This window comes from Zonotrichia albicollis, chromosome 5, assembly GCF_047830755.1.
Source record: "Zonotrichia albicollis isolate bZonAlb1 chromosome 5, bZonAlb1.hap1, whole genome shotgun sequence".
Classification (NCBI taxonomy): domain Eukaryota; kingdom Metazoa; phylum Chordata; class Aves; order Passeriformes; family Passerellidae; genus Zonotrichia; species Zonotrichia albicollis.
Genome location: NC_133823.1, coordinates 60,746,054 through 60,765,129, shown reverse-complemented (window position 1 = coordinate 60,765,129; position 19,076 = coordinate 60,746,054). Strand labels below are relative to the sequence as shown.

General features: G+C 34.8%; 1 protein-coding gene across 7 annotated transcripts in view; it reads right to left on the bottom strand.

Moving 5' to 3' along the window:
- PCDH7 (protocadherin 7) overlaps positions 1-19,076 on the bottom strand; it is a 268,452-nt gene that overhangs the window by 190,496 nt on the left and 58,880 nt on the right. The gene's annotated exons all lie outside the window — the stretch shown is intronic.

Genomic DNA, 19,076 nt, shown 5'->3' with positions numbered 1-19,076 from the left:
TGCCATGCTTTCCTGGAGTGTAGATGCAAATATACTAGTACTAGAAACCAGATCTAGTTCAGGTTTCCTTACAGCTGTAAGGAAAGGGACAATACCTTTTGATGTGAATCACAAAGCAATTATTGTAGCTGATATAACTGCACTCATGTTAATGCTGTACAACTCCATTGGGAAAAAACTATCATGCTCCTATATAAACATAAAATCTGACATAAAATCTGTATAAAAATCAGTAAATATCCACCCTCCATGAAGATTTGAAACATAGATAAGGCTGTCACAGTGTTATCTTCATTTTCAAACTTCGCAGCCATAGAGAAAGCTCACAATAAAGCCTGTTGTTAAGACTTTATGGTTGTCATATTGCATTGTGTTATTATAACATTAAATCGTTACTACAACGAGACAGATGAGAAAGAACTGGAAATAGTCCCTCAAGACAGTTAAAATGCACAAACTTCACTTTTCATTCCATGGGAAGAGAATCTCCCCTGCTTTCCTGAAAATAATGTTTCAATCACAGTTGCTAAAGAGTTGCAAACAGCTGCTTACTTCAGTATGTACATGAAAGAACAAAAAAAAGCACTTCAGAGCAAGGGCCACAAGAACAAATGTCATGATGGAAATGACCATTACCTCACCATTATAAGGTAGCTTGGAAAGTAAATAGGTCTTAACTGAATTAGTTGAAAATAGTTGTCATCCCTGTCTCATTATGTGTAGTAAAAATAACAATGAATTTGTTAATCTATGAGACTATTTATCTTTCCTGTTATTGGAAATGCTATCAGAAAAAAAATACCCAAATAATTTAGATAAACATATTTTGATTATATTTTTCCTTTTATGTTTTCTCTGTTTTCATGAGGGTTCATTAAAAGTTAGCGTATTCAAAATGCTTGAAACCACCTGATTGCTTTTTTTGATACAGGCATAATAGTCTCCAAAATTAAACCTGGGTATTTATGCAAATCTGGCCATGTTATAGTCCTGTTTTGTAGACATGTATGGAAAATAGAGAATTATAGGGATAACTGAATAACCATCAAGGATGGAGTCGATGTACAAAAGAAAGTGCGGGTCTGTAGTCTATGAAAGTGAAATGAAGATATGGCATTTAAGGCATAAGAAGCCAAAAAACCTCAATCTTCATCCAATTGACCTTGGGAATTAATAAAAATACAAGGCATATACAGGCATGCTTAGTGATGCACTTCTGAGTAAATATGTCCTTACATGTCCTTGTCACTGTGCTGCCTATGAATACTTCATTTTTACTTGAACAGTGATGAATGAAGGCAGAGGTAACTAACACCACAGGGCTGCTGACTAGCCTGCAATCTTTCAAACTGCGTTCTGAAACACCACCCCAGTGTGGAGAACTGCACATTGCTCTGCAGCCCTCTAAAAGCAGGGTGTATCAAGCGGACTTAGAGCTGCACCAACTGCAGATGATGGTATCTGAGAGGGAATGTGCTCTCGAAGAATCATCCAGTGGCCAAAATTAGTCAGAAAAGCCCTCTGACATAGTGAAGTACAGTGACAAGTGAAGATGAAATGAAAACTTTCAGGCTTCATATAAAGAATTTTACCAAGAAAAAAGTATGCAGTATTTCCCTCTGTATTTGGCCATGATGTTATTTATTGGTGAAAAGTTTTTCAAATTTTTACAATTTGCCTTTGAAAATAAATACTTTGTAACCCACACTGTACCTATTTATTTGTAGAACATAACTTCTTTCTTCAATTACTTTGGGTACATGCAATTTGCAAATGAATCATTTCATTTGTCCTTGTTAAAAAAGGCACAGAATTCTATTTTTGTCTATTTAAATTACATTTGAACAAGGGGATACTGTTATATTACCATCAAACATAAGCATTTAATTTCTCTCATACTCCATCCCCACATCTTCATCAGGCCAACACAATTCCAAATCTATATCACTAAATTGATATCCTAACAAATGAACTTGATCTGTCATTCCATGGAAATCAGTAACAATGATGGCAAAATGTTAATTTTATAGATATATATTGCTGAAGGAACTTGCCCTTACCCACGAAACATTCTTTAAAGACAACGTTTTGAGATCAGAGATTGATCTGCTATGCTGAAGTGTACAATTGGGCTATACAGAATTTGAAATAATGTTTATGGTGAAAGCCAATGCAATGTTTTTTGAAGACAGATGTATTAACTGGTGTATAATCAATGTACAGTTTACATTCAAAAATTCCATTTTACAATGCCAGTTATAAAAATTCTTAAACCTATACTCTCTCTGATGTTACACTTATCTCTCTTAGAGAATTCAGAGAATTCATAGGGATAAGGCAAGCCAAGAGCACAAAAATAAAAATATTTCTCTTTTAGAAAAGTTAGTTGTAAGGGTGAAATCTATAGCTATTTCTAAAAAAAAAAAAAAAAAAAAAAAAAAAGAAAAAATCATAAATATAAAGAGAAACAATTAGGATATTACAAACCAAAAATGAGTGAAATTGCTATCATGAACTATTCCTTTGTATTCCTGATTAGTTTTACCAGGCAATTCAGTCAGATTTCCAATCTCCAATAAAATAATATAAAAGGCATTTTTACTGCTAAGAGTTGAATTATCATTCCAATTAGAATTCATTTTCAATGGATATTGATGTGTTTCTATATGAAAAGTTTATTAGAAATCTTCCAGTCAAAATGTGGATACTTCTACTTTTTTTTAACACATATTAGGTGGAGTATCATATTGTAAACCAGAGGCTGATGTATTTTCCACTAGTATAAAAATCTGTGTTATTCTCCCTCTCATAACCTATCCATTTACTGGGCTAGAGAAATGAATAATTTTCAATAGAATTCATAAGCTATTGAATTAACTTAATTCAGTTCTGGACATTAAGTACAGTCAGAATTGATTCATACTTGTTCACATGCAACTTTGATTTGTAGAAACTAAATCATACCCTCTAATATCTTTTTGTAATGAACAAAAAAACATCTAGAATCTTCAAACTGAATGGAGGTCTGCATATACAGCCTAATAAAAACATCTGTTTTAGTGGAATACCTTCATCAGGAAAGACCTCTACACACATTTATGGAGCATAAAGAATCCCTGTTTTAAGGTTACCACAAGACATACTGGGGGTAAAGAAAACCCCAGCTATTAGAAAACTAGAATAATTTGTCTTAAGAGGTTCATTTAATGTTTTGGATCTTTTCATTTTTGTCATCCATATGAGTTTTTAGTGATAAATTTATTAGAAAAAATATATTAAGTCATGGTCCTTATTTCTCAGTGTCAAATGTCTTCATTACCCACAAGGCGCTTGGTTTTAACATGCCTGCAATAATAGCTGCTGGTCTATGACTGAATGCTTGTGAATCAAGAAAAATGGTAAAAGAGAGCTCATTGAATTTTATGCTGAATGAAAGAATTAGGCAGGATAGGGATTTAAGCATGGGTTTTAAAATGTGTTCCAAACTTGTATGTGAAAATGTAGATTGACAAATTGTCGCCTAATTCCTTTTATTCAGGTGTCTGTAAAATATAAACTAACACTCTCTTGGAATAGTATGCTTTATAAAACTCTTTTCAACTGCGTACAGGTGTTCCTTACTCGTCTGTAAATAAAAGGTATTTCTTGTTTTGACTATTTTTGCTGTGTCAGCTACCATCCAGACAGAATACAACAGTGTGCATGTGATGTATTAACATTGAAAAAGGCTAACAAGTCTATTATTTCAATATTAGATTTTATTATTTAAATAAGAAAACAAGATTTTAGTATGAGATTAAAAAATATTTCTATAGATTTAAATCTAGATAGCTTTGTAATAATTCTTTTTGCACTAATGAGTGGAGTATCAGGTATTTAGGATTCATGTTTGTTTGTCTGTTAGTAGAATCTTGGCAGCTAGAAATCTGCATATTAACTACTGAATGTCATCTCACCCACTCGAGAAGATGAAAATTAAACCTATATAATTATTTATTTAAAGTACCTTCCCCACCCTCAAAACACCTTCTATATTCAAAAGGTTTTTGCTGAAATCCTATTAAAAGATGTCAAAAGAGCTTGTTGAACCTGCTCCTTGAATGTCACGTAAATATGACCTGCACTGAAGATTTCAAAAACATTGAATACAAGATAAGGAAAGAAAGGTAAAAAGAGAATTTAAACATAATGAGGAAGAAGATACAAAATAACTAAAAACCAGCTGTTGAATATGTTCATAATTCTTATTTATTCTTCGTGATTCTTAAGTCTAGTTATTATATGGGTGGGTAATTTTATAAATATATTCTTAAATTATTTTATTTCATTTTAATTAGTTTATGTAAAAATTTTTTGTTTCACTTTTCAAACCTTAAAAACATTTTTTTAGTTTTCTGAAAAGAACACAACAACAAAATTCCTAATAAAACAGGAATCCATGAAAAAAGTTTTTTAATTTTCTGAAACATATCTATTATATATTTTACAGAAATTATGCATAAACAGTCTACATTCAAATAATTTTTAGCATAAAAAAGTATTTTGAAAACGAATTTTATCTGTTGAAAACATGCCTTACCTTCACATTGAAAAAATAAAAACAAACAAACAAAAAACCAAAACAAAACCATTTCTATCATGATAATCAACTGCAAGATATCTGTTTTTGAATAAAAGCCTAAAAATTTAAAAGAAAAAAAATCTTAGCTGAGCAAGAGACACTGTAGAAAAAGTAAAAATTTATTATTATTAATATTATCGGAGAAGAAGGGACAGACTAGATGAAAATTCAACTGCATTTCAAACATGAGCAGGAAGCAAGAACTGCTACTGTAAGATTTTCTTCTCTTCAAGTTACAGAGTAAGACAAAGCTGCAAGAGGACAAATGCATACTCCAAAAATCATATTTTCAGTATATTTAAAATAAATAATTGATTTTTTCATTGTTGAATCCTTTGCAATATTTCAGTGACTCGTGATTTCCTTGAAATCATGATGCGCCTTAAACCTCATTAAGCATCATTGTTTATACTTTGATATAATATCTGCATGTCTATTGCTATAGAACTACATACCACTAACAGTACTGAAATATATGTGGTTAGTCTGCAGGTTATATTCTTTAGAAGATCTTGAAGATTTTCCCCTGTCATTTAATGAAAAAAATCAATTGTATTCTATTGCATTCTAATTGCAAGCAGTATTTTAAATGATCTCACATTTTAATGCCATCCCCATGGAAAAAAAGTTCCTCGCCCAACATTTACTTAATTCTTGAAATGCAAAATTATTCACATTGCAGGATATACTTATCAATACAAAGCAGGTTTTCTGCTTTCATAACACTGCAATTAGTTTTCATTATTTTGCTTGCTTTTGTGAACCTTTCATCATTAATTTATTATTTATAATCATCTTTTTAATTTCCTACTCAAAAGTATGATTAAATTTATAACAGGATAATTTTGTATGGGATGGTTTACTAAATTTGAGAAATCAGATAAATCATCTCCTTGCTAATCCTTGAAAAGTCTGTAAAGCAAATAACAGGGACTCAGTATTGCACATGTACTAAATGCACAGAAAGTGAACAGCCACATGGAAGTCAACTGAGCTATACATGGATTTAAACATATTATGCAATACCCAAGGAGGTAAGGATCTGATAAAGTAGAAAATGGGCTTTAATGACATTGTCCTTAAGAAAGCAAGTGGGTCTCATACTGTTGAAGTCAAGTCAATGGAAAAGACATAAATCCAAAAGACCAAGAGGGAACTTTCTGCTGACACAGCTATATTTTATTGCTTTCAATGAAAGGCTTTAAAAAAAAACCCCTTTTTTCTTTTTTTAAATCTAATTTATGAGTCGTTTTATCTTGGATTATCTCAGTCCCAAATGAAGTACCATAACTAGTTCTTTCAGCTTCTAAATTTTTATTTCAATTGCTCATTACTGAGAAGAGCAGTGATTGTTTCATATCTGTAAGCAGAGTACAGTAGAAATAATAGCACAGTAAAAGAAACATGAATGACAATTTTGTTTTCCTGGACACAGCTAATCTTACAGGCCTGCTCCTCTCTAGGTGCATCTAAATGTCTGCTTAAAGTCAGTGAAGATCCCATTATCTAACAACAGCTGCCTGTGTGCTCTTGCTTTGTGGACTCTTAAGGAAAAGATTCTGCATTTCATCTTGGTGCCAGCAGAGGTATTAACAATCACATGCATATACATCATTGGCAATATAATACTTTAAAGACTTTAACCTATATGAAAACTCTAGAATAAATGCAGTATAAAAAAGCTTATAATACTTCAGAGCATTATAGAAATTTTCACACAGAAAATTATTTTAAGGAATCTTAATGATGAATTTTATAATAATTAATATTAATATTTTTATTGAAATAATTTGTAATAATTAAGAGCACCATCATGGTACTTTGTCATATGACAAAAATGTCAGTATACACACTCTCTCTCTATCCTGAAAATCCCATTATATGCTGAAAAGTGGTGTATTTGACATTGATGGTGTACAGGATGGAAACTACACCTGACACCAAGATCTATATTCTCAACAAACGCTCAGACAGTGACAGACTTCTGGGGAAAAATGCACAACAAAAAATAAGACCTAATTACAAACAATACTAACTTTTATAAAAGAACTATGGTTTTTGTAACTCCTGAAAAAGCAGCAGAAGCCAACCACATTTACAGTGCCTGTCACAGAAAGGACTACCTCAGTTCTAGAGAAGACAAACATCCAAAGTACTGCACAGTGTCATTATTCAGCAGCAGAATAAGTCTTGATTTAGGGCAAGAGCTATCAGCCTTCCTAACACAGAGAAGATTGCCACCAGCTGAAAGAGGCCCAACACGGCGATCCCTTCAGGTCACAGTGTGTTGTTTCATAGTGCAGATTGCATGAAGAATTTCAAATGTCTTATGACAGGAATACCCTGATCTCCATTCTTTGTAAAATGAGATATGTAGGACGTCATTTGAACAAAAGTATGGGCAAGGAGAAGGATATTGCCACTCTGAAAAAGTGTCTGCAATAGAGTGAAGCAACATACCAATTTTAGAGAAAACAGGTCCTACACGACAAGTTTGCTGCAAATGCCTGTCAAGAAAGTACTGAAAAGGTCTTTGTGATTCCTTCACAGTGCCCATATATGCATGATGAAAATTTCACTAGTTAACTATAACTGAAAAAGCAAATTGGATCCATCTTAAATGCTTTTATTCCTGTTCCTCTGTCCACATAATCATGCTGTAGGTAAAGTCACAACTTCATTCTAAATCTCTGATCAAGGTTTTGGCCTTCTTTTGGACTTGATCCAACAGTTGGATGTCCTTCCAGTACTGGGGTCATCAGAGCTGGACTCAGTACTACAGGTGGGGCTTCACCAGAGCAAAATAGAGGAGCAGAATCACGAATTTTGTTAGATTGCATCAGCAGCCTTGGTTGAAGTGGTTCCGTGACTTATTCAGTGTCCTAAAGTGCTCTCAAACTCTTTGCTACTGTCTCTTCTCCTGTTGCAATATTGGCTTATGAAACATAAGTTGAACAAAGGTAAAAGCACACGTAGCACTGCTGCCACAGTGGACACACTCATGCCAAAGTATGATGCATACTCTGTCACTCAAACTTCCATATCCATGCAGAATAGAAGCATAGATGGCATTTTAAGTATTTACTAAACATTTGATTAACTCCAGCCATACTAGAATACACAGACAAAGTCAAAACAAAGGTAGCCCAGTGTGTATCACATATATTTTCTGCACCATTAAAAACAGATGTATTACAAAAGCAAAGCAGATAGAAGTATGGGCAATGTAACATAGCCCCATAACAGCATTACAGGAAGCAAATATGCATAAAGAAAAGGCCAATGAAATGACTTTAAAAACAAAATTTAAAAGAATGTCGGTTTTTAAGTTTAGAAAGGCAATTAAGGCTAGATCAGAAGGAAAAATGCAAGCAGGCTGCTTCACAGAACTATGCAAAAGAACATATTTTCACACCAGCAGGCATGACTGTAGGAAGGATGGGGCAGGTGGTGAAGGAACTGGATGAGAAGCAAAGCAAATTAAGATAGATGAATGTTTGAAAAGCTTTTAAAATATTTGGAATTTGAATGGGAATCAGTGGAAAAGCACGAGCATCCAGCTGCCATTTCCATAGTGGTAATCAATGAATTTTAGTGGTTATTACTGGTGTCTGTGGAATATAGAAAGCTTTTGTCAAAATTTGGATTCAGAAATCTAATTCTTAAGATAGTATGAACCAGGAAAGAGGTAAAGCAGTATTTCCAAAGTATATATATATGAGAAATGGAACAACTCTGGTGAAAATATGGCTGTAATGACAGAATATATGAGGAATAATTCAGTTCGGGATCTTACAATATATGATATATTCTCATGTCATACCAGCATAAGTTTTGAGCCAGAAGAGATTTAGGGCTGCTAGACCCTCTTTGCCAAATAGTAAAAATTTCCCCATGTATATTTGAATTACTGTGAGCATGGAAGACTTTAAGCCTGACATGAACAAATATATAGGCGTCCAGTTCAGAAACACACAGAATTAATTTTATATTATTAAGATACTTGTCCTAATTTTGAAAAAAAGGAAATTAATTTAAACAGTTGCACAAATCATGATGAAGAGGAAAAATATTAATTGTATCTTCCATGTTTAATTTCCTGGTGAACTTATCCAGGTATGAGATGAAGCATTTTTATTTCAATGTGTTGTTTTCAAGAGGCCAGAACTGGTCTAAATAGTAGTGATTACATTCTTACTCATTAGTGTTTTGAGCAAGAATAACAGCTGATGAATACCACATGAAAGGCCTCCCTCTGCTACTATTAAATTGATTTAGAACCTATTCATGGAAGTTTCATATTTAAAAAACAAAAATATCACTTTGAATTCTAATTTTAAGAATTTAAGGTGCAAAATAAGAACTTAATGCTACAGTTCCTTTGTAGTGTAGCCCAAGTGATAAGGTATTTTTATGAATTTTACAAATACTCCCCAATGGATCCAGCAAATCCAAACAGACATCTTCAGAAAACCTTGCAAAATTTTCCTTCTTGCTATTCCAGAGAGTAGTTCCTCAGTTCTAGGAGGGATTTCAGTAAAGCTATTGATTTTATTGTGGAAAATGATAAAATATATAGTTGTGTTCAAGGGTATCAATAAAAAACTGGGTAGAAAGACTGATAGAGAACTAGATAATAAAAAAAAAATATGTATTTATCTATAAAGCTGATTGTAACAGTTCAGACCAATCCCACACTTCCATGTGGGTAAAATAAAATTGTGATTAATATTCTATGAAACAACTGAAATTCTACTGTGCTGCTTACAGCAGCATTCTTGGCTGGAAGCAATCTAGAACTACCTCTTTTCCAGTGCAGCAATGGAGACAGAATACCTTTGATTTCTGTAAGTGCAATGGATATACATTGTGTCAGACTGGTACATCACAAGGACTCTTCATCCTCTTTCTCATTTTGGTTTTGGCCAAATAAGCAGTCCTTTACACATCAGTTATGTGGACACCTCTGTAATTCTTGTGTGAGGAGAAGAGTTGAGTACCCCAAGGACATGAGGAAGATGTACAGAAAACTTCTTACAGACTAGTCTGCTTCCCTTCAACTTATTCAGGTTTTATGTTTCTGCCCAAATATTTTAACTAATACTAGAAAGTCAATCACCAGACAATAAGGGTTTGGACCTCTGAAAAATCTTAATGTATAAACTTATATCTTTTTTTTTTTTCAGTAAAAATAGAAGAGGATATAAAGTCAAATTTTCTTCAACAATTTTCCTTTAAAGAAGATTAGTAAATCCAAGGAAACCATTCAGCAGTCCTAACAGGAATGCACTGACAGCATTTTAAGATTTTACATGCTAATAGCAGGAAAGATAAAAGTTTCAGTGAGAAGCTCTACACTTCTGATAAACTCACGGAAGTTTAGCAAAACTGGAATCTTAGCTCCCTGTTGTATGTGACTCTTTTAGCTTTGCACTTGAATATGGAAGGTGAAAGTCTCTTCGTTACCATAACAATAAAATTGACAGCTAAAATCAGAATTTTCACAGCTTAATGTCTTTGAGACTTTATGCAAACATACACTAACTATGACACCCATCTCCTTTTTCTGCTGAGAAATGAGGATATCAGATGATTAGGTAGACTGTGATGCAGTGAAGTTTTGCTCTGGTGATGGAAAGCAGCAGAAATTGTGCACATAAATTCTTCTTCCAGTGGTTCAAAATTCAATTATACAAACTGAAAATAGTCCCTGCAGCCTGTCAGAAATTCAGAAATCTGTCTCTTCCTCAGCCTTACTCTTTCACTCTTGACCATTAGGCAATTTCCCACTCTCTGCACACCCAAAAGAGATATTCCTCTCTATACTCTTAAAATACTGCACGAAATTAACACAGCCACAAGACACATATATGCTATTCACTCTGTGGTAGTAATGTTTTTCTAGCTCTGACCTGAGGAAAGTGCAAGGACAAGAGATATAAATATTGTGGTCCCAAAGATCTATTGAAGTTGGAATTCTCAGCGAAACACAATTCCTCTCCTCATCCCTTTCTCACTCACTTGTGCATTCATTCACATTTTCTCCTGTATTGATCCTAGGGCTCTGGCTCAGACTGACAGAGCTCAGCTTCAGATGGCAATTTCACTTTTAAAAAGGCTATTCTGGTATAACTGAGCAAAATACAGACTCAAACCTCGTATCTTGCTTAGGTGACAAATAAATGCCAAACCTAACAGATGCCAAGAGCATAGTTAGTGAGCATTGTCCTGTGTGGCTGATGCAGCATTACTCTTCAAAAAGGAATTCACAAATGAGTGAGGAAATCCCAGGTGCATATCCAAATATGAACATGCAAAGTTCTTCTCTCCTATTGATTTCAGAAGGCAAACTACACTGACTAGTCCACAACAGCTGTGCATAGTTCTCTCCCCAAAAATGGGTTAACTCTGCAGAGATCAGCATTAGCTCCCACACAAATTTCTGCTGGAAATCTATCAGGTTGCTAGGATAGCATGCTGTGCATAAAGGCTGCTCCCTGGCTGTGTACCCTCCCTGCAGGCACATGAAGCCCTAATTATGAGGTATATATACAGAAGAGTTTCTGTGGGCTAAGGAGAAGCATCAACAAATACACTACTTCCTTTGCTCCATGAGTTACAGGCCCTTTGAAGCCTTTTTCTCTTCCTTGGTTTGTGCTTGCATCATCATACAGGAGCCTGTTTCATACTTCACTTTTATTATTCTGACCAAAAATAACACCTAATAATTTACTGTTACTCATTAATTTAATTTTAAAATACAAAGTAAACAAATCCTGAACAGTAAGCAATAAACTAAAAGCTAAAAGGGGATGATACTGTGCTCTGACAGCAGGACTGCCCTTGTCCCATTTCATTACCAGTTAATGTGACTTTTTTCCTTTGCAAAGTCATTTAAATACTATATGAGAAAAATCCTTTTTTTGGGGTCACATTATACATCTTTTTAACTTATTTATTGGTGCATTTATTTCTTTCTTTGGCCTCATCATGGGCATGTGGAGGATAGTTTCTTTCTTCAAGCTCTATTTCACTTTGTTTCTGTATCTATTTAAAGACTTCTTTGCCTCCTACGACCAAAAAAATCCTATTTTTTTTCTTTTTTCTATTTCTAATTTCTATAATTCCAACATCAATTCATAAAGGATGATTTAAGCATCCTTAGAGGCCCACCAGTATGGCTGCAGTTAAATGCAAAGAAAGGGTGACTACTCCTGGCTGCCAGGAGCTTGTATGCTATTTCCAAAGCTATTCCCATAGCTTTCCCTGATGCTCCATAATGAAAGGCATGAGACTGAGATTCTTCTGCATTGCTAGACTAGCACATAAATCTAATTGTCAAATACTTTGAGAACCTATACGTGCCAACATGGAGAATATTTTTAATATCTTAAATAACCAACTTATCTATGCATTTCTAGAATATAAAAGTTAAGGAACAGAATAGAACAATCTTGGCACTGAGAAGAAAAAAGTATAGGTGAATTTTTTAAACATCAGAGAGGCACAAAGAAATTACCCTTTGATTTACAATATAAATCCTTTCCAAATCCACACAGGTTAAAAATTCTACTTGTCATATTTGTTTTATATCTTAGCATCTTTGTTTTCTTTATGCTTAAGATGCCCTCAACAATCCTCATGAGTTTAGCTAAGTTGGAAGAGGAAGGTTAGAAAGATTTATAATATTGCCAGAGCTGTCATATAGGCAACAAACAGAATATTTCATCATAAGGGCTATGAAAGTATTCTGCTTACCATTTCTTTTAAAGTACATTTTTTCTTTTTTTTCCCCAAAAGAACAAATATCAGTGTTTTTGAAACAAAAAGCTAAATTATTCATAAGAATTAGAACAGCTGCTTTACCTTTGTCTTGTGGGTGGAAATCACAGACAAACATAACAAACACTGGCAGAATTAAGTATGAAACATTTGCAGAATTTGCATCAATGAGTTTTAATTTTCTTACACCTAGTTCATGTAAGTCAAGTCCTCCTTAGTTGTTTTCTGCTGTTTTTTTCTACTCATATCTGGGTATACACTAAAGGGGTTTCATCCCCTTATCCCTCATACATCACACTGTGTATAATACATTTAGATTTATAGGCTGGAATTCATGCCCCAAAAGACATGAAAGACAGTAAGCAAACCTTTAAGTTACATTCTGCTACTATATGTACTAGTCTGACAAACATAGAAATTATAATTATAGTATTGTTGATAATACTTAAATAATAGTATGACACTAAATACAATATTAATAACAGCAGATTTTAATTATGTACATTGATTGAACACTGCATGGCTCTCTTATTTTAACCAAATACATATTTCATGACAGTTATGACTTTGTTAGAATTTGGTTGGGTTTTGCAGTTCTTTCCTGAAGAGCTTCAGCAGACAATCTCCAACAAAACCAGCCCCAAGGGGGGGAAAAGAGCCACCAAAAACCTAAAGCAGCAGCTCTGGGATACAACCATACTAGATACCTAATAGTTCTCTGAACCTTTAGAAATATCCTAGCCCTTTTGGGGAAGCAAAAACAGACAACAGTTCTTAGATAGTTCTTACAAAATAGATTCAACTGTTCTGTTGAGATGGGAACTCCTCAAAGAGGAAAACTTCTCATGTTAAAAGGATGAAGCCCTCCATGGATTAAGGACAAGAAGTAGTTCAGGATTAAAAATATGAACACATTAGAGATTGCCTGCCTTGGCAGTACTGTGAAGAGAATAGTGGCTCTAGCCTCAGACAAATAAGGACACTAAGTAATTGAAAGGACACCATTAGGGAAGTCATAAATCTATATCTCCAAACATCTCCCTAAACAAATAATTTACTTAAACCTTCTGTTTCTATATTAGGATAAATGTATTATACCAAAATGTAGCAATCTCTTATTCATTCTACTCAAGTTTTGGACTTCTTCCCAGCACCTTAATTGAGAGTACAACAAAATTGTCCTGCAATGTGTAGCATCAACAATGAAGAGCAGTCAAAGAAATCTAGCTTTGTGCTCACTTCAGGGCATTTACTGTCTTAGATTTTCAATTTAACACATATTAAAAATTATGTTATATGAAAATGAATAAAATCTTTTGTGCTTAGTTTTTAAATGTTCATTGTGGTTTTTTTTATTGGTTTTGCACCAGAGAAGAGGGTCTTTCCAGCTTCCCCTCTCAAACATGCAAGTGAATGGAATATTTATATGAAGGATCTAATTATTTGTTTCAAATCAGGTAAGTTTCTTTCAGCATCCTCCATTTAAATGGCATTATTGGCTGAATGGCAGAGCTCAGAGAGTCATGATCAGTGAAGTAGAATCCATCTGGAGACCCATAACCAGTGTTGTTCCCAGGGATCAGTCCTGTGCTCGGCCTTATTCAGCTTGCTTATCAGCAACCTGGACTAAATAGAGTGTAGCCTAAGCAAGCTTGCTGATGGTACAAAATTGGGGGGAGTGGCTGATACACCTGGAGGCTGTGCTGCTCTTCAGCAGGACCTTGAAAGGCTGGAGAGCTGCTGAGGAAAAACCTACTGAAGTGCAACAAAAGCAAGCATTGGGGAAGAATAATCCCAAATGCCAGCACAGGCTAGGGGACACCTACTAAAGAGCAGCTCTGCAGAGAAGAGCCCGAGGGTCTTGGTGGATGACAAGGTCACAGTGAGCTGGCAATGCCACCGCAGCCAGGAGAGCCAGTCCTGAGGTACATCAGGAAGAGTGTGGCCAGCAAGCCTAGGGATATTATCCTCCCGCTGTACTCTGTCCTGCAGGCTACACCTGAAGAATTGGCCTCAATTCTGATCTCCACAGTCCAAGAAAGACGAATTGTTACTGGCAAGGGTCCAACAGAGACCACAGAGATGATGAGGGGTCTGGAGCATCTCTCCTAAGAGGATTGACAGCAGGAACTGTGCCTGTTTAGTCTACAGAAGAGAAGACTGAGAGGGGACCTCATCAATACATACAAATATTTTTCAATTGCGTATCAAGAGGATGGTGCCAGACTGTTTTCAGTGGTGCCAGTGAAAGGACAAGAAGCAATGGTCATAAAATGAAACACAAGTTGTTCCGTTGTTCCATCTCAACAGGAGGAGGACCTGCTTTACACTGAGGGTGGCAGAGCACTGGAACAGGCTGCCCAGGGAGGTCATGGAATCTCCCTCTCTGGAGACACTCAAAACCCACCTGGATGGAAAGTTCTTGTGTAGCCTGCTCTAAGTGACTCTGTGATCTCCAGAGGTCACTCACAACCCTAACTATTCTGTCATTCTGTGATTCTGTAGCTGGAACCTAGTTACAAAAGACAAAAAATATTCATTTTAGAGAACTCTGTGTTGAGCTTTATTCATTATTTGTATTTTTCCACCTATCTTTGACATTACAGTGAGCAGTCCTGTTTCAAGATATCAGCTGTCTCATCCTTCTCTTTGTATTTCTCCTTGCAGTGTTCTCTACATATATAAAACCAAAAATCTGAAACAGAAAAATCCCAGAATGTCTCCAGTAGGTGATCTTAGAGAATGAAGAAGAAACTCTAGAGGGACAAACACAGGCAGAAGCTAACTGCTGCTTTTTATATTTTCTTCCACATAAAACCAAACAGCAGCTAGTTTGCCCTGAGCATTTTGCTTTATGCATTGTGGAGAATACATATTCTTGTCCATTTATATTCATCAGATTTAAATCTGGAAATTGCTATCATGCTGACAAAGAACCAGAGACAGAATCCAACCCCTGTGTTGCTCCTGTGTATGATAATATGATTTCTATGACTGGAAATTTACTTGGTGCCCTTGTACAGTGTGAAGATAGTATCAATCTGCCTGAGTAAGATTAGCAACGTCCAGTTTCCAACTCTGACATGAGGGGGAGTGAACTAAACAGCTAGAAAATACCAGTGTCCACACAGAAAATACAATATAGTAGGAATTAATCAAATATTTTCAGTGTCTTCTCAAGTTTTGATATTAAATCATTATAAACCTTAATCCATTACTCTTCACAAAGCCAACAAAAACTAAAGCAGAGCAAATAACTAGAATTAATTGCACTGCCTGTTTTCAGGAGTTCTGAGATATCCACTGGAGCTCCAAAAAAGGCCTTTTCACCATTTGGGGAACCTTATATAAGCTATTTTGCCAAAACGTCATTCATATGACATTCCATAAATTTTGCAAGCCGAATCAAAATGAACAGTGAATGCTTTATGTTTTCTGCCCCTTCTATTCAGCAAGAACAGCAAGTTCCGTAAGTTCTGTCCTAAAAATTATAAACATGGACCACTGCTAGACTTCAAACTGGGGCTTTGGACCCAACCATCCCATTATCAAAGTTCTATTAGAAACACAAAAAGGGGGACACAGCTCTGAAAACCAAGTTGGAATATTGTAACTTCATCCAGAATGAAGAGTGCAGCTTGCCAATCGCTAACACAGTCATGGGAAGCCAGAATAGTTACAGAGGACAAAGAATGTGTTCAGGAGCATATTTCACATTAATAACAATCACTGGACATGGGTGATTTAAAAAATATCACTTTCCTAACGCCTTCTTACACTAACTCTTAAATGTGACAGAAACTCAACTTTTCCATCTCTGCCTCAGATTTTACATTAGTCTCTGTGTTCCTGGGGTTTGTCAGCACTCTCCTTATCAGCATTTTGACTGAAGTTTATGTTTTGCACTAAAGGCCTTTACATGTGTATTTACTGCAGTGGTATATAAATTAATAAAACTTCAAAGTGAATGACTGAATATTAAAAAAATCGGAAGCATAGTTTCAAAACACTTTAAGTGGAAAAGTACTGCATTTACAAAAATGTCAGATTTTTTTATTCAAGTTATTTATTTTCCTAATACTTATCTCAGGCTCTGTGAAGGCAAGGCTATCATTGGCCCAACAAAGAAAGCTGGAACATTAAAAATTGGTTTGTTTTTCCTGCAAGATATTAGTGAGAGATAGTTTAAACTACATAGGACTACAACTTTCTTTTCCACAAAGTCAGCTAGTCAGAGATGACAGACCTGTACACCAGGGAACCTAAGCACAGGGAGATCCAATTTTCACCAAAAGCATTCCCAGGGAAGAATAATTCCCCATGGAAAAAGAGAAAAAAAAAGAAAAAATAATAAAAAAAAAAAAAAAAAAACAAAAAAAAAAAAAAAAACAAACAAGAACTTGCCACTGTATGTAAAAAACACACAAACCAAATCTAAAGAAATGAATGTTTAAGTGAGAATCAGTTTTACCAAGTGAATTACTACATTTCATTGTAATAATTAAAAGGATATTATAACATGAAATAAAATAATGATGAATATGGTAATAGGAAAAAACAATTAAAGGGTTTATGGTTGCACAGTCCAAAAAGGGATAAAGATAAAAGCTGGTTCAAAAATATGTGACAAAGAATGCATTAGTAACAGGGAAGAAAAAAAAAGAAAAAAACTCATAAGAAAACAAAGAAAGAGGTTTTAAAAAGGGGGTATCAAAATTCTGAATAAAAATTCTGATTCCAGTAAGGATTATTGAAGATTATTTAATTCTTATGATTTATTACTTCTTCAGCAGAACTACTGCACTGAGACACTATGGTTTTTTATTAATAGAAAATTATTAATGCCACTGCAATCAGTAACAAGGACTTTCTCTTTCATCAGCTAGTGGTCTGGTGCTGATCAGATGATGAAATCAAGGAAAGTGAATTGGTAAACCCGCTGGAGAAAGCATTTCTAATATGATTTAAGATAACAACAACAGAAACTGAGGAGCTCTCTCATTTTTCTTTAGTTCACTTCTGTCTGTAACAGTGTGATTTCATTTATGCCTATAAAAAGTGTACATAAAATCCTTACCTAATACTTAGACTAACCACCTCCTCTCATAGGGATAAATTACAGTACAATGCAATTACAGTGGAAAGATAAGATCTTGGGATATTTTGTGTCCTACCCTGTGTTTTTACGGTGGGAAATAAGCATGCACAAATTATGAGAAATCCGTATTTTTAATCCTTTCCATGCTATGAGTCAAAATGCAGGAAAGGGTACCACATCCCTCTGTTTATGAATGAGTGAATGAGAATTTAAAAAGACTAAAGAAGCAGCAAAACACACACAGACTCTCCCTCATTAGATTTTTTGCACAATAGTGACTACAGAGAGCTATGAATGCACAGTACTATGAATAATAAAACATCTGTGAATTACATAATGTCACTAAGTACATTCCAAATGGTATGCATATATTAACCCACAAACACAGGCTGGTACTTATTTAATACAAAATGAGCAAAAGGAGAAAATGGTGTTTCACAAAGGCGCTGGAAGTCCATTATGTTATCCAGTTCTCACATATTACTCCAAGGAATGTGATGCTATTGTTACACCACAATAAACAATTGTCACAGCAACAGCTCTCAGTGACAGGTAGCAATATCTCTGGGAAATCAATCAAGTTTAATAAAACAGTTTAACGAAATGTAATTACTTCCTGTATTTTAAACTGGCTAGATTCTACAAGATAAAAAAATAATATGAGGAATTTTTATGCATATTAAGATTCTGTACTTTCACAGCATTTCATATTGCCATTGAAATGCAAAAGCAAACTTTGAGCCCATAACACCTTCTGACAATCAGAAAAATGTTCCTTCATATCACTGCAGACTTCACACAGCTTGATTGGAACCCTCTGGTTTAGAAGTGCCCCAACACCACCCTGGTGATAAATAATTTTAAGGTTTGCATGCTTGCTGTTAGCTCTAACACATGATGTGCAGCTTTCTCACTGCTGAAGCAAGGCTTCTTTTTAAGCAGCTGTACTATTCTCTAGACAGTGTAATACAGATATGGATCCATAATTATAAAGGGAAGTCAAAATTATGATTTCTCTGCTGTATATTCTTCTTAATGACTAGTTCAGAAACAGGAACATAGGACTATTGTTTTAAACACAATTCTGAAACCCCAAGAGGGGGTTAATATTAGATTTTTTTTAAAAAAATCCCCTTTTTCTCTCTCTCTGTCTGAAATCACCTACACTTTCAATTAACTGAAACACATCACTTAATAAAAATACAAAGTATTTTATTATTCTATAGTAGGTTGATACCATTATTTGGAAGTCTTTTCTATGAAGTAGCATACTGTTTATCCTCACCTAGTCATATGTAACAATAGACAATTTGACAGTTTACCACACTAAATCCTGATTCAAACCCTCCTGAAGTCACTGACTTGCATTTTCCTTTTACTTCCTTTAGTCAGAAGACTTTTAAAAGTCAAATGTTGTTCATCCTTTCACTCCAGTATGCAGCACTCCAAGCTCATCTCACAATTTCCTCCTCTGACGTTATGACCTCCATGGTAAGGTAGTGTAGGAATGCTTTATTCAGTTTAAAAACTTAGGATGAGGCTCTAGGGTTTATGAAATTAACAGATGGCCTCAGC